Source organism: Nycticebus coucang, chromosome 3, assembly GCF_027406575.1.
Source record: "Nycticebus coucang isolate mNycCou1 chromosome 3, mNycCou1.pri, whole genome shotgun sequence".
Lineage (NCBI taxonomy): Eukaryota > Metazoa > Chordata > Mammalia > Primates > Lorisidae > Nycticebus > Nycticebus coucang.
The window spans coordinates 107,581,197-107,594,687 of NC_069782.1; the positions used below are offsets into that span (position 1 = coordinate 107,581,197).

The 13,491-nt window shown below is 39.2% G+C and overlaps 1 protein-coding gene across 4 annotated transcripts in view; it reads left to right on the top strand.

The window, feature by feature from the left end:
• The window catches only part of ANK3 (ankyrin 3), a 545,106-nt gene that overhangs the window by 335,119 nt on the left and 196,496 nt on the right, over positions 1 to 13,491 (top strand). The window lies entirely within an intron of this gene.

Here is a 13,491-nt window from a genome sequence, read left to right on the forward strand (position 1 = left end):
GGGTCACGCTGGGTAGGCTCAGTGGGCAGCCTTGGTGCTCAGAGGCAGAGGATGGGGCATTGGCCCCTGGCGATCGCTGGGTCTCCAGAAAAGCATTTCCTTAGGACAAATGTAGTGCACACACAAAAGGCAGTTGGCGCTGGATTGAATTTTATGATTCCTAAATCATCTTTCTTTAGAAACTTCAAAGACATTGTGTTCATTTCTTGACATGTGTGAAACTTTAGCAAGCATCTAATTTATCCAAAGACCAAATGAGGGTAAGATAACTTATTAATTGAGAGTTTCAAGTAAACTGACATCTCAAAAGCCTGCAAGAGTGATTTACATTCTGGAGGGGAAAGAAAAATAGTCAACACAGAAATTAGTTCCAGATTTATCAGAAATGATATAGGGGTATGGACATTTTGTAATTGTAAAGCCCCTTAGGATTTTTGTTTTTAAGAATTTTTGACAGTAGGGTGTTAAGAAAAAGAATGGAATTTTTTTGTTGCAGTTACAGTATTCATTAGAAACATTACAGGAAATCTAATATCATTGGGTCAACTCATTTCAAATAATTTAACATTTTTAAATAACTTTCCTCAATGTACAGGAAGCAAATGATTACTTTATAACTGAGTTTTAAATGACTTTTTCCAGGTCAGTTATAGTACGTCTCCCTACTCGTAGATATTAACAGCTGGAATGGGCTTTCTTTTCTGTAATACAGATAACAAGCTACTTTTGACTGAGCTTTATTGGGGACACCAATAGGGTGTGGTGGTTCATGCCTATCATCCTAGCACTCTGGGAGTTAAAGACCAGCCCAGCAAGAGCAAGACCCTGTATCTACTAGAACAGAAAAATTAGCTGGGCATGGTGGCATGTGCTAGCACAGCTTTTAGAAACAAATAGCTCAGGTTCAAATTTCAGCTCTGGCATTTTCTAGCCATGTGACCTGTAACCCTTTCCAGCTTCGCTCTGTTCACATGTGAACTTGAGTTAATAGCATCTATTTTATAGGTGGTTATAGAAATGAAATGAGATGACACATGTCTCATAAGGCCTGTGTAAAGTAGAAGACCCTATAATTGGTAGTTTTGTTCCATTTTAATTACATTTGTTCTTGGTCTAAATCAGTAGGTGTCAATTTTTTTTAGAAGAATTCTTTTTTCCCCAGCAATTTCTCACAGGATAAAAAGATATTTACTATTTCAACCTTCAGTGTCCCAGAAATCCTCATTCTTTATGGAATTGTGGAAATCCTAAAATGTATACTGAAAAAAATATATTTTAAAAGTACATATTGGGCTGGGTGCAGTGGCTCACGCCTGTAATCCTAGCACTCTGGGAGGCCAAGGCAGGTGGATCACTTGAGTTCAGGAGTTCAAGACCAGCCTGAGCAAGGGCGAGCCCCTGTCTCTAAAAAAATACATAGCCAGGCATTTTGACAGGTGCCTATAGTCCCAGCTATTTGGGAGGCTGAGGCAAGAGGATCACTTGAGCCCAAGAGTTTGAGGTTGCTGTGAGCTATGATGCCATGGCACTTTACTGAAGGCAACAAAATAAGACTGTCTCAAAAATAAATAAATAATAAATTAAATTTAAAAAAATAAAAGCATATATTGAACATCCAGTAAGATGGCTACTATATTAAAAAAAAAGAAAAGAAAAAAGAAAGTAACCAGTCTTGGCAAGGATATGAAGATATGAGAATTTGTGCACTATCGATGGGAATATAAATTCATACAGCCACAATGAAATACTGTTTGATATTCCCTCAGAAAGTTAAATGCATTTACCATATGATTCAGCAATTTCACTTCTGGGTATATACCCAAAAGAATGGAAAGAAAGGTCTTAAAATATTTGTACACTCATGTTCTTAGCAGTCCTATTCACAGTAGCCAAAAGTTAGAAGCATCCCTGGTGTCCATCAACAGATGAATGTATTAACCAAACGTGACAAATAGATACATTGAAGTATTACTTAACCTTAAAAAGGGAGGAAATTTTGATTTGTGCCACAACATGGATGAACCTTAAAGATATGCTAAGTAAAATAAGTGACTCACAAAAGGATAACTCTGATTATACTCGTGTGGTAACTAGGGTAGTCAGATTCATAGACACCTACTAGGCAAAATGGTGGTTGCCATGAGCTTGGGGGAAAGGAGAAACAAGAGTGGCTTAGGTATAAAGTTTTCGTTTTTCAAGATACAAAGAGTTCTGATTGCAGAACAATGAATTCCTGCACCATACTGAACTGTATACTTCAAAATGGTTAAGATAGAAGTTTTATGTGTATTTTACCACAATTTAAAATTTTTTTCATTAATTTTAAAGCATATATTGAAAACCATGGGACTAGGTGTCTCCAAAGACCCAGTCACCTGTAAGATCCAATGATACAAAGGCAAGAGAGGTGCTCGCTTCAGCAGCACAAGTGCTAGAACTGGAATGAGGCAGAGAAGAGCAGCAAGGTCCCTGCACAAAGGCAGAAGAGAGTTTGCAACTAAGGGAAGAGGTCCAAGATCAGCTGCGGTTTATCTTTCTGCCCCCCTGGCAACAGCTGGGATCACGTGTGCCCGCTGAGGGCGTGTGCACGGGAAAGCAGGTGTGGCAGGTGCACTCTGGATATAGTCTGTCTTCCCCCCGAGTCATTAGGAGCCAGAGGAAGACTTGCTTTATCAAAATTGTGGATGAGCAATCCTCTGCTACTTTAAGTGGAAGCCTCTGACAGTATTACTGATAAACAGCTTCAAATTATGGTTAAAAAAAATAATCTCTTGAGATGTTTAGAGCAGAACAGATCCAAACATTCAGAGCCTGATTTCACAGCAAACATCAAATATCCAAGCATTGGCTGCTACTTCTCCCAGAGACCAGTGCTATCAGGTGTCTCATCAAATGAGATCGACTTGGTCTCTGTCAGAGGGGGGAGATTAAGGAAGTGTGGTTGGCCTCAGTATCTTAAGTGTCAGTCTCAGTAAAGCCACTATGGCCTTAATCTCCTTATCCAGAAACCACACCCAGAAAACTTGCTGCAGAATAAGCAAGCGGTTAACAAAACTGGAGAAGAGAAAAAGACTTTGCCTTTGAAGACCTTTTTCATTTAATTAAAGCCTCATGAAGAAAGAGGAAAGTGGACTTTTACCAATAATGGTGTGATCTTAATTACTATAGCATGAGTATAATTTACACTTATATTACTGCATATTTAATAATAGATCATCTAAGTTGAATCTTTTTTAAAACAAAGTCTTGCCTGTATGTTACGCTGCAAAGGATAGCGTCTTTTCAGTCTGTTCAATTGTTGGAAATCTTTCTACATTCCCGCAAGGTATATTCTTAAAAATCTCAAGTCCTAATCATCAAAAGTGTCATTGTTTGCATATATTTTATGGGCTTCTCAAGGCATAAAACATTACGCTAAGTGAAAGAAGCCAGTTGCAAAAGGCTGGGAAGTGATCACCTAATGGGATGAGATGGCTTTTTGGAAATGATGAAAATGTTTTAGAATTAGATGTTGGTGGTAGTTAGATATCCCTGTGAATATATTCTATTTTTAAATGACTATATTCTTTTTAAAATGGTAAATGTTATGATATGTTGATTGTATCTCAAAGCCATTATAATATAGACTATTACAGAAGACTTTCAATGGAAAACAATAAAAATTCACAGGAAAATGTGTTTTTGTACTTAAGAAAATTAAAGAGACAGGAATTTAATTCTCCATTTTCCTACATTGTATCAAAATCTGTATGACTATTCAGTATTATCAAACTTTTATTGATTACCTATTCTGTACCAGGAGGTTACCAAATACAAACTTTTCCCTTAGAGCAGTGGTTCTCAACCTTCCGATGTATTTTCATTGTTACAAAGGGGTCGCGACCCACAGGTTGAGGACCACTGCCCTAGAGGCTAAAAGCCTTTTCAAAAGATACACATCTATCGGGTGAATGAGGATGATAGTAATCCTTGCTAAAATGCCTCTCTTGTGCTTTCTCGATGAACCTATTCAATCATTTTTCAGTTTCTCTTTATACCAGGAATCATGCTAAAGTATAAGAAAATAGAAGGAGAAAACAAAAACTTCCTAAAATGTCTGTGTTTTAAATGCACATCATTAAAACATTGAAATCTTGATCTTCAGTCATCTTGCTTTGCCACTTGAATAACTTTTTAAAATTGTAGTAACTTAGATGCAAAAATTATGACAAGTGGTAAGAATTAGCAGGGGGTACTGTTGTATGATTCAATCTTTCATTATCTATAAGATTTTGAGTGATAATATCCACTTACTCTTCCCTTAGTGATAACATTTTTAAAGAAAAGGAGACACATGAGAAAAGGGAGAGGGACAAGTCATCCGTGGCCTTTTATATAAAGGGTGCCAAAAAAAATGTGTTCACATTTTAAGAAAGGAAAAAACTATTAAAATTGTAATACTCAATATATACTGATAACAAAAGATGAATACAGGTCACGTTTGAGCACCTCTTATAATTACAAAAGTCAAATGTGATTTGAGCATTACAATTTTAATACAAATTTTTCCTTTCTTAAAATGTATGTACTGTTGTTGGTATTTTCTGTATTTAAATGAAATTTTAAAATCTGCCATTTATTACAAGCAAGGTAGGAAATGACTCTGGTTTCTCCTGGGAAGTTGCAAGACCATGTTGGCTCAAGACTGACAGATAAATCCACAAGTCACATCATGGAAGCCCCACTCTGATGACCTCTAATCCTAAACACCACCAAAAGGCCCCACCCACAAATCTCATCAACATATGAATTTGGGGCAGTGGTTCTCTACCTTCTTAATCCCATGACCCTTTAATACAGTTCCTCATGTTGTGGTGACCCCCAACCATAAAATTATTTTCATTGCTACTTCATAACCATAATTTTGCTACTGTTAAGAATTGTAATGGAAATATCTGATATACAGGAGACCCCGAAAGGGGTTGTGCCCCACAAGCTGAGAACCACTGATTTAGGGAATACATTTCTGACACCTGGGAGTTAGGAAAAATATTCAAGCCAGGGCTGGAATTTTGAACCTAAACGACATAGCCCTTAACCCCCTTACTGCCCTGTCACAATGCAATCTGTCTTTCTCAGCACACTGTTAGGTGCTCCAAAAATGCTGTTGAGACTAAGAAGATGTAGAGAAACAGCATGGTTGTCTCCTGGAGGAAGGATGAACTTGTTTTGAGGCACCTTTTGGGGGTGGAGGTCACAAGACTGAGTGGAACTAGGGCCTTAGGCCAGAAGTGGGGTGAGGGATGTCTCTTGTTCTTGAACTATAGAGATACCTCAAATGAATCATCTGGGCAGAGGCCACCGGTTGTCTTAGCTAAAGATGGAATTAACCTGGGTGGGAGTCACAGAATTTTTTAGCCATAGATGGGATAATCTGGGCAGAGGCTACAAGATTGTTTTAGCACAAAACGGGATTATGAAATTAATCAGAACATTTAAAAGCTCTGTGTTTCTGCCCAGAAGCACAAATTTGGATTTTGAGACAATAGTCTGCCATTTTCCTCTTTTGTCAAGAAAGTGATAAATGTCTTTCCTTTTCTTCAAACTACTTGTCTCCTTTCTTCTGGTGTGGCTTCAGGGAAAAGTGCCAACTGTCTTGCTAGAGTTGTTGTGTGGATTAAATGAAACAAGAGATCAGGAATACCTGTGGATTTTCTTCCTCCTCTTGACATAAACTATCTCCTAGCTCGTCTTGACGGCCCTACGGTGCAGGCAGTAAAGGCGGTGCATCCCTTGCACAGATGAGTAAATAAGCTCCTTAAAGATGAAGCACATTCCCAGGACCATCTGTCAGGAAAGTGGGTGTGGAGGAGTGAGAATTGGGGCCTGGTCTTCTTGTTCCCAGTGAAATGTGCTTTCCGCTAGATGTACGCCAAGAGATGGCGTTGAAATAAAGTTGTCACAAGGATAGAATGTCTTCCTATGCCAAGTCATTGCTAAAAACCTGAGGCCAGGTGTAGTGGCTCATGCCTGTAATTCCAGCAATATGGGAGACCAAGGCAGGTGGATTGCCTCATCTCAGGAGTTCAAGACCAGCCTGAGCTAGAGTAAGACCCCCTTCTTTAAAAAGTAGCCAGGCATGGTGGCTGGTGCCTGTAATCCTAATTACTTGGGAGGCTGAGGCAAGAGGATCACTTGAGCCCAAGAGTTTGAAGTTGCTGTGAGCTATGAGGACAACAAAGTGAGACTCTGTCTCAAAAAAAAAAATAAATAAAAACCTTCTGTATATTTCTAAGCCACTTTTATAGTTTAGGAAGTACTATGAAAAATAATCTTTATTTTTGGAGTTAGATCTTACTCTAAATAGTTATCATTCCAAAATACGTATCATAATATAATATTTATTACTATATAGCCCTACTTTTATAACACAAGAAGAATATGATGAAATTTTAGGGGAATATATCAAATTTGTACAAATCCTGTGAGATCTTAGCTTGTTCTATATGAAATGCTGCTGCTTTTCCTAAAACTAGAAGGCAAAGTCTATTCTTCTAAACTGGGATCTTAACTCCTAGCTTCAGGGGTTGTTACCTTGGAATATAGGTTAAGACGAAAAACCTTAAGATGAAAGATCAGTATGGAAGATAAATGAATAAACTACAATCACAAGAATAAAAAAGCAAGCATCCAATGTACTCAATACAAAAAAAGACAACATGCCCACAGGAAAGAAAAACACGTGCATATTCAAGGGAGGGGAAGAAGGGAAAAGGGAGGAGGGAGGAGAATTGGCTACGATCACCTAATGTGCACCAGGTAGGGTGTGCAGCACACCTCTGGGGGAAGGGCTCAACTACAACTTGAACTTTACCTTAGAAACAAAAACGATGTAACCTAAGCATTTGTACCCTCATATTAATCTGAAATTTAAAAAATAAGTGTTGTCAAGTGTCAAAACAAAAGAAAATGAATAGACCGCAAAAGAAAAAGGAGCTAGAAATTGCACCGTATATGAGAACACAAATCCACACTTTAGAGGATGCCGCAGTGATCCAGGCCATTTTGTTAAGTACCTAATTAATTTATTGGCCCAGAAATATGGGTGAATGAAACTTGCTGTGTACTATGATTTTGTTTGGTGAAAATTCTGAGTATTTCTCCAGATCCTGTTAATCCTTTATATAAGTATTTGCATAGCTGGGTCCCTTCATTGTTGTTTGTAAAATGTAGGTGTGTGCGTATATATGGAATTGGGTTTTTGTCTTTATCCACCGTCTTTCAGAAAGATTGAGAAGAAGTAAATACTAGAGAAAGAAGCACTGGCTAATCCTATTTATTTTTAAGGTTTTTTTTGTGTGTGTTTTTTTTGTGTTAATAAATAGTACATTGAAAAGCTTGATGGAAAAGTTAAACAAGATGCTATCGTGCTAGGAATGCAAATAGTGATTTTAAAATAAACCCAAGGAGTTTAGTGAAATGGATGAGATAATTTAGGAATTGGCAACCCTGGGGTCTTGGCTAGGCTTTAGGTAAATCACTAACCCTCCCTGTTCTCTCCCTTATCTATAAAATGGGTGATTAGACCGAATAAACTCAGAGGTCATTGTCGGTTAAAACACAACTTCCCGATTGCTAAGCTATTCTATAACATTTTGAATGTACAAGAAAAAATTTCTTTGGGATAAGACAAAACAGTTTATTAAGAAGCTAATTAATACAAAATTAGAGTATTATCTACGTTTGTTCACATTGATTCAGATCAGTTTCAAAACTTAGGTTAAATTTGATTTTATCTAAGTTTTAATTCGGACTTCTCAGAGCATGTAGATCTTTAACTCTAGCCGTATTTATTTTCTACTTTACTGGGAAATAGTTGGTAATGTACCTTTAGGTGTAGGATATCTCCAGGTTTAACAGGTTCCTTCCAAGTTCACCTATTAGGGAAGCTACAGTAGAACCTCCATAGCTGACCACCTCCCTAAGGTGACCTACTTTCCACAGACTGGACGTGCACCACATGTACTTATTAGTATAGGAGGCCTGAATTCTTATGTTGACCATCTCCAAATGTTGACTTGTCTGTTACAGCCCCTTGGAGGTCAACATACAGAGGTTCTGCTGTAATTATTTCTACCATCACAAATGGTAGAAGCTGAGATAGAAGGTGGTGGTGAGTTGCAAATTAGGCAGTATTAAAGCACAGCCTTTTTTCCACTGTATACTATACAAATGTGCATAGTAGAAACTGTTTTCTTAATAGTAGAAACTTTTTAAAAATAGCATAAAGAAGCAAAAAGTCATTTATAATCTCACCACTGAGAGAAATTATTAACATTTGGGTCAAGGTTTGCATAACCTTTTAAGAATATATATATATATATGAAAATTTGAGCATATTTTTCATACTGCTTTATATCTTTATTTAGAAGCATCCTATTATCCGTGCGATTACTTTATCCCAGTATACCATCAAATCTATATTACTTTACACATAAGAGGCTGACAGCAGCGTTGTTCTAGTTCCTTCCTCCCATCTATGTGCAATTTTTGTCAAGCATTTGGCTTTTGGATGTATTATAGACCCCACAATTCATTGCTATTGTTTTTACTTTGGACCATCAATTATCTCTTATATTTGCCCTTGTGTTTGACATTTCTAGAGCCTTTGTTTCTTTGTGTAGATCTAAGCTTCTACTTGGTATCATATCCTTACTATCTGAAGAACTTCCTCTAACATTTGTTTTTTTTTTTTTTTTTTGGCCGGGGCTGGGTTTGAACCCACCACCTTCGGCATATGGGACCGGTGCTCTACCCCTTTGAGCCACAGGCGCCGCCCCTAACATTTGTTTTTATATTTCAAGTGTGCTGATAATTCTCTCAGCTTTTATTTATCTTAAAAAGCCTTTATTTCTCTTGATTTTTCAAAGATAAGTAGAATTCTCATTTGGCAGTTGTTCACTTTCAGTATTTAAAGATGTCATTTGGCTCGGTGCCTGTAGCTCACGCAGCTAAGCCACCAGCCACATTCACCAGAGCCGGCAGGTTCAAATCCAGCCCGGGCCTGCCAAACAACAATGACAACTACAACCAAAAAATAGCCACGTGTTGTGGCAGGCACCTGTAGTCCCAGCTACTTGGGAGGCTGAGGCCAGAGAATCGCTTGAGCCCAGGAGTTGGAGGTTACTGTGAGCTGTGATGCCACAGCACTCTACCCAGGGCGACAGCTAGAGGCTCTGTCTCAAAAAAGAAAAAGGGTGGCACCTGTAGCTCAAGGAGTAGGGCGCCAGCCCCATATACCGGGTGTGGTGGGTTCAAGCCCAGCCCTGGCCAAAAACTGCAAAAAAATAAATTTTCCAGATCACATCATTTCTGCTGAGTACTCTACTATGTTTATTAGCCTGGTTCTCTGTATTCTCCCCCTCTGGCTAACATCAAGACCTTTTTTTCTTTCATTTTCAGCGGTGTGATGTGTCTATTTGGGGAGTTAGTTTATTGTTTATCTTGCGTGGTGTCCGCAGAGCTTCCTGAGTGTGTGGCTTGATGTCCTTCATTATTTCGGGAAAATTCTTGACTGTTACCTCTTGGAATATTTCTTCTGCCCTATCCTGTCGTTTCTCTTTATGCAGCTCTAACAGTTGTTTTATATTGTCCCACAGTTGTTGGATGCTCTGTGCTTTCTTATCCACCACTCTTTTTATTATCCTTCATGTTTAGAGTTTGGATAATTTATACTGATATATCTTGAAGTTCAGTGAATCTTTCCTGAGCTGTGTGAGGTCTACTGATGAGCCCAACATGGGCTCTAATATTCATCTCTGATATGGTGGGTTTTCTTATTGAATGTTTCCATTTGACTCTTCCTTAGGAAGTCCGTGGTCTTGCTGAGATTCTCTACTTTTCCATGTCTGTTGTTCACTGGTTCCTACTAGATAAAACTCTGTAGGTTGTATGTAGAACAAGCGAGACTGAGTTAAATAGTGTTTTTTGTCTGGAAATAGGAGTAATGTTTCTTCTGTGCTGCAAATGTGAGAGGTGGAGCCAGTTTAGTCAGGAGCTAAGCTAAACTTACATTTTGTTTCAGCTTCAAATTCCTGTAGCAGAGAACTGCCATGGCCTTGTGCTTAGGGTGGAAGCGGGAGCCACAGAGAATTTCCCTTCCTGTTAGTGCTCCGCCCGCAGCTGTCTCCACACACCTGCAGCACAGAGGTCCATCACCATGCTCCCTCCTCACCTCTGCCCTCACAAAGTCGAAGGTTCTTCATATACACCACCAATCTGCATCCTAGCAAGCAGGTGCAAGTTTACGTTTCACCAGCAGTAAAGGAGGGTTATCCTAAAAGGAGGGTTCTTTAAAAAAAAAAAAAAAAGCAAAAACCAAGCTCTTTGTCTCTAACGTCAATGAACCCTTTTGATATACCCAAATGTCCTAAATCTGTTGGTAGTTTGAACAACACAAAGGCGGTACCTGGCCTTGTACATAGTAGGGCCTAATAAGACTTTAGTTTAACCGAATTGAGGAATCAAATCTAAATAGTCCACTGAGTGGCCCTAAGAGACCACTTTAATTTTTTTTTTTTTTTTGAGACAGAGCCTCAAGCTGTCACCCTGGGTAGAGTGCTGTGGCATCACAGCTCACAGCAACCTCCAACTCCTGGGCTCAAGTGATTCTCCTGCCTCCACCTCCCAAGTAGCTGGGACTACAGGCGCCTGCCACAACTCCTGGCTATTTTTTTGGTTGCAGCTGTCATTGTTCTTTGACAGGCCTGGGCTGGATTCCAACCCACCAGCTCAGGTGTATGTGGCTAGCGCCTTAGCCACTTGAGTCACAGGCACCAAGCCAAATACCGCTTTAATTTTGATTTGTTCCTAGTTGACAGCAGCAGCCACTATCTGATTCAGGAATTAAAATTTTGCATTTTAGGGTGGCACTTGTGGCTCAGTAAGTAGAGCACTGGCCCCATATACCCACGGTGGCAAGTTTGAACCCAGCCCTGGCCAAACTGCAACAACAAAAATAGCTAGGCATCGTAGTGGGCACCTATAGTCCCAGATACTAGGGAGGCTGAGACAAGAGAATCACTTAAGCCCAAGAGTTGGAGGTTGCTGTGAACTGTGATGCCCTAGCACTCTACCGAGGGCAACAAAATAAAACTCTGTCTCTAAACAAAAAAAAAAAAAAAAAAAAAAATTTGCATTTTAGTCAAAAGCTCCACAGGACAGAGTTGAGAAGCACTGGTCTAGACAAACGCATTCTGATCCCTGCTTGGAAACACCACCGCCCGAGGGTCTGGAAACTTGAATTCTGGTCCTGATTCTGCCTCTAATTAATCTTAATCTGCAAATTACCAGTTTTATGCCTCACCTTCGTCATATGGAGTCGGTGATATTTATCCTGTTTCACTGTATCATTATGAGGGTAAAATGAAGTTACAGGAGTGCCAGCCATTAGCAGACTGTTTAAGTGTTTTAGAGATATTCAGTATTCCCCCAGGAAGGGTCAGAAGGGTGCAGAAAACGTGGGAGTTAGGAATGCAAGGCATCTCCTTGACATCTACACGTCCACAGCGTGAGAGAGTACATGAATATGGAAGAGACCAAAATTAGAGACTTCTTCCTCTCACTAAAATTAGCCTGTTGGTGGTAAAGGTTAATTAAGTCTCTCTCAACCAGTGAGGGTTCATTTTTAAAAGGAAAGCATGCAAGCCCTTAGTGCCCTGGGAAGTGATAAAGTCTTTGTGTCCCATCCCTCCTGCAGCTCGGAGAGCGCACCTGCTATAGTGAGTGTCCTCTGTCCCTAACCTGACCCTCCACCTGCTGTCTCAGGCTGGAGTTTGTTCATCGTGCTGCTGGGGTCATTAGAGCAACAGACACTTGCATTCAGAAAGCAGAGACAACCAGGGCAAACCTGAAAGTCGCCGTGAAATCTGTTTCCTTCGTCAGCTTTCACTCACACTGAATAGTCCACACCAGAGAAGACCAAAGCATGCACAATGTACAGCATGTAGTTTTGCTCCCTCTTTGTATAACCTGCTACACCCTTGAAACCTTCAGCTGCAAGCCAGCAGGTCTAGAGCAGGGGTCAGCAAACCTACGTCTGTAGGCCAAGTCCAGGCCTGTGCCTATTTGTGGAAATAAAGTTTTATTGGAACACAACCACTCCTATTAATTTACATGTGGTGTGTGGCTGTGACTGCTTTTGTGCTATAATGGGAGAACAGAGTAGGTGCTGATGAGACTGTTTCAATTGTCCTGCAGAGCAGGAACCATTTGCCATCTTGCCCTTTGAAGAAAAAGTTTGCCTACCCCTGGCCTGCAGAAATGACTTGCGTCCTGGTGGTTCCCTACCAACATTACTAAAACAGAATCATTTTACTCAGGTCTCTTCTTTCATTTAAGATTTATATTTATATATCTTATATTATGTATTTTTTTTTTGAGACAGAGCCTCAAGCTGTCACCCTAGGTAGAGTGCGGTTGTATCACAGCTCACAGCAACCTCTAACTCCTGGGCTTAAGCGATTCTCTTGTGTCAGCTTCCCAAGTAGCTGGGACTACAGGTGCCCCCCGCAATGCCTGGATGGATATATATATATATATATATATATATATATTTTTTTTTTTTTTTTTTTTTTTTTTTTTTTTTTGGTTATAGTTGTCATTGTTTGGCAGCCCGGGCTGGATTTGAACCCGCCAGCTCTGGTGTATGTGGCTGGCACCTTAGTTGCTTAAGCTACATGCGCAGAGCCTAAGATTTATACTTTAGCATCTAGGAGTAATAAGATAGAGAGATTGTACAGTCATCAAAAGCATTTAACTAGAAAAGTTGACAGAAAATACAGCGGGAAAAGGATATGTTAGGCAATACCCCCATGAAGATGTAATCAGTCCACCTCAGATTGTGGAAAAGTCTACACAATAAATAACCCTTCTTTTTTCAATAAACAAATAGACATGGAAAAGAAAGGTGGGGAGAGGAGTTAGAGGAGACTTAAGGGGCCTAATACAATGTGTGGACCTTCTAATTGGAAGAGACCAACTGGGACAGTCGGAGATAATGGGAGAATTTGAATATGGATGAGGTCTTGAGTGCTATAAAGGGATTATTTTTACTTTCTTCATTATGATAATGGTATTGTGACTTTTACAAAACATCTTTATCTGTTAGCAGTAATTAAATTGTAATATTTATAGGTGAAATAATATGCCTGAGATTTTCTTTTTCTTAAACCCCTTTAGCAAGAAAAAAACAGTAAGAGGTATAAAAAATTATAATATTGGTAAAGGTCAATACTAATTGAACCAAAGTAGGGAATACCTGAAGTTCACTGTGCTTTTTTTCTCAAATTTGTATATGTCGCAATTTTTCATAATAAAGCGTTTTCTTAAAATTATACATTTAAGTATTTAATTGTTTAAAAGTTAAATTTTCCCTTCTGAATGTATGAAATAAATATAAGGAAGGAGTTGAATCCTGGTTCTTCCAGCTGTTTTTACATCTATAAAATGGGG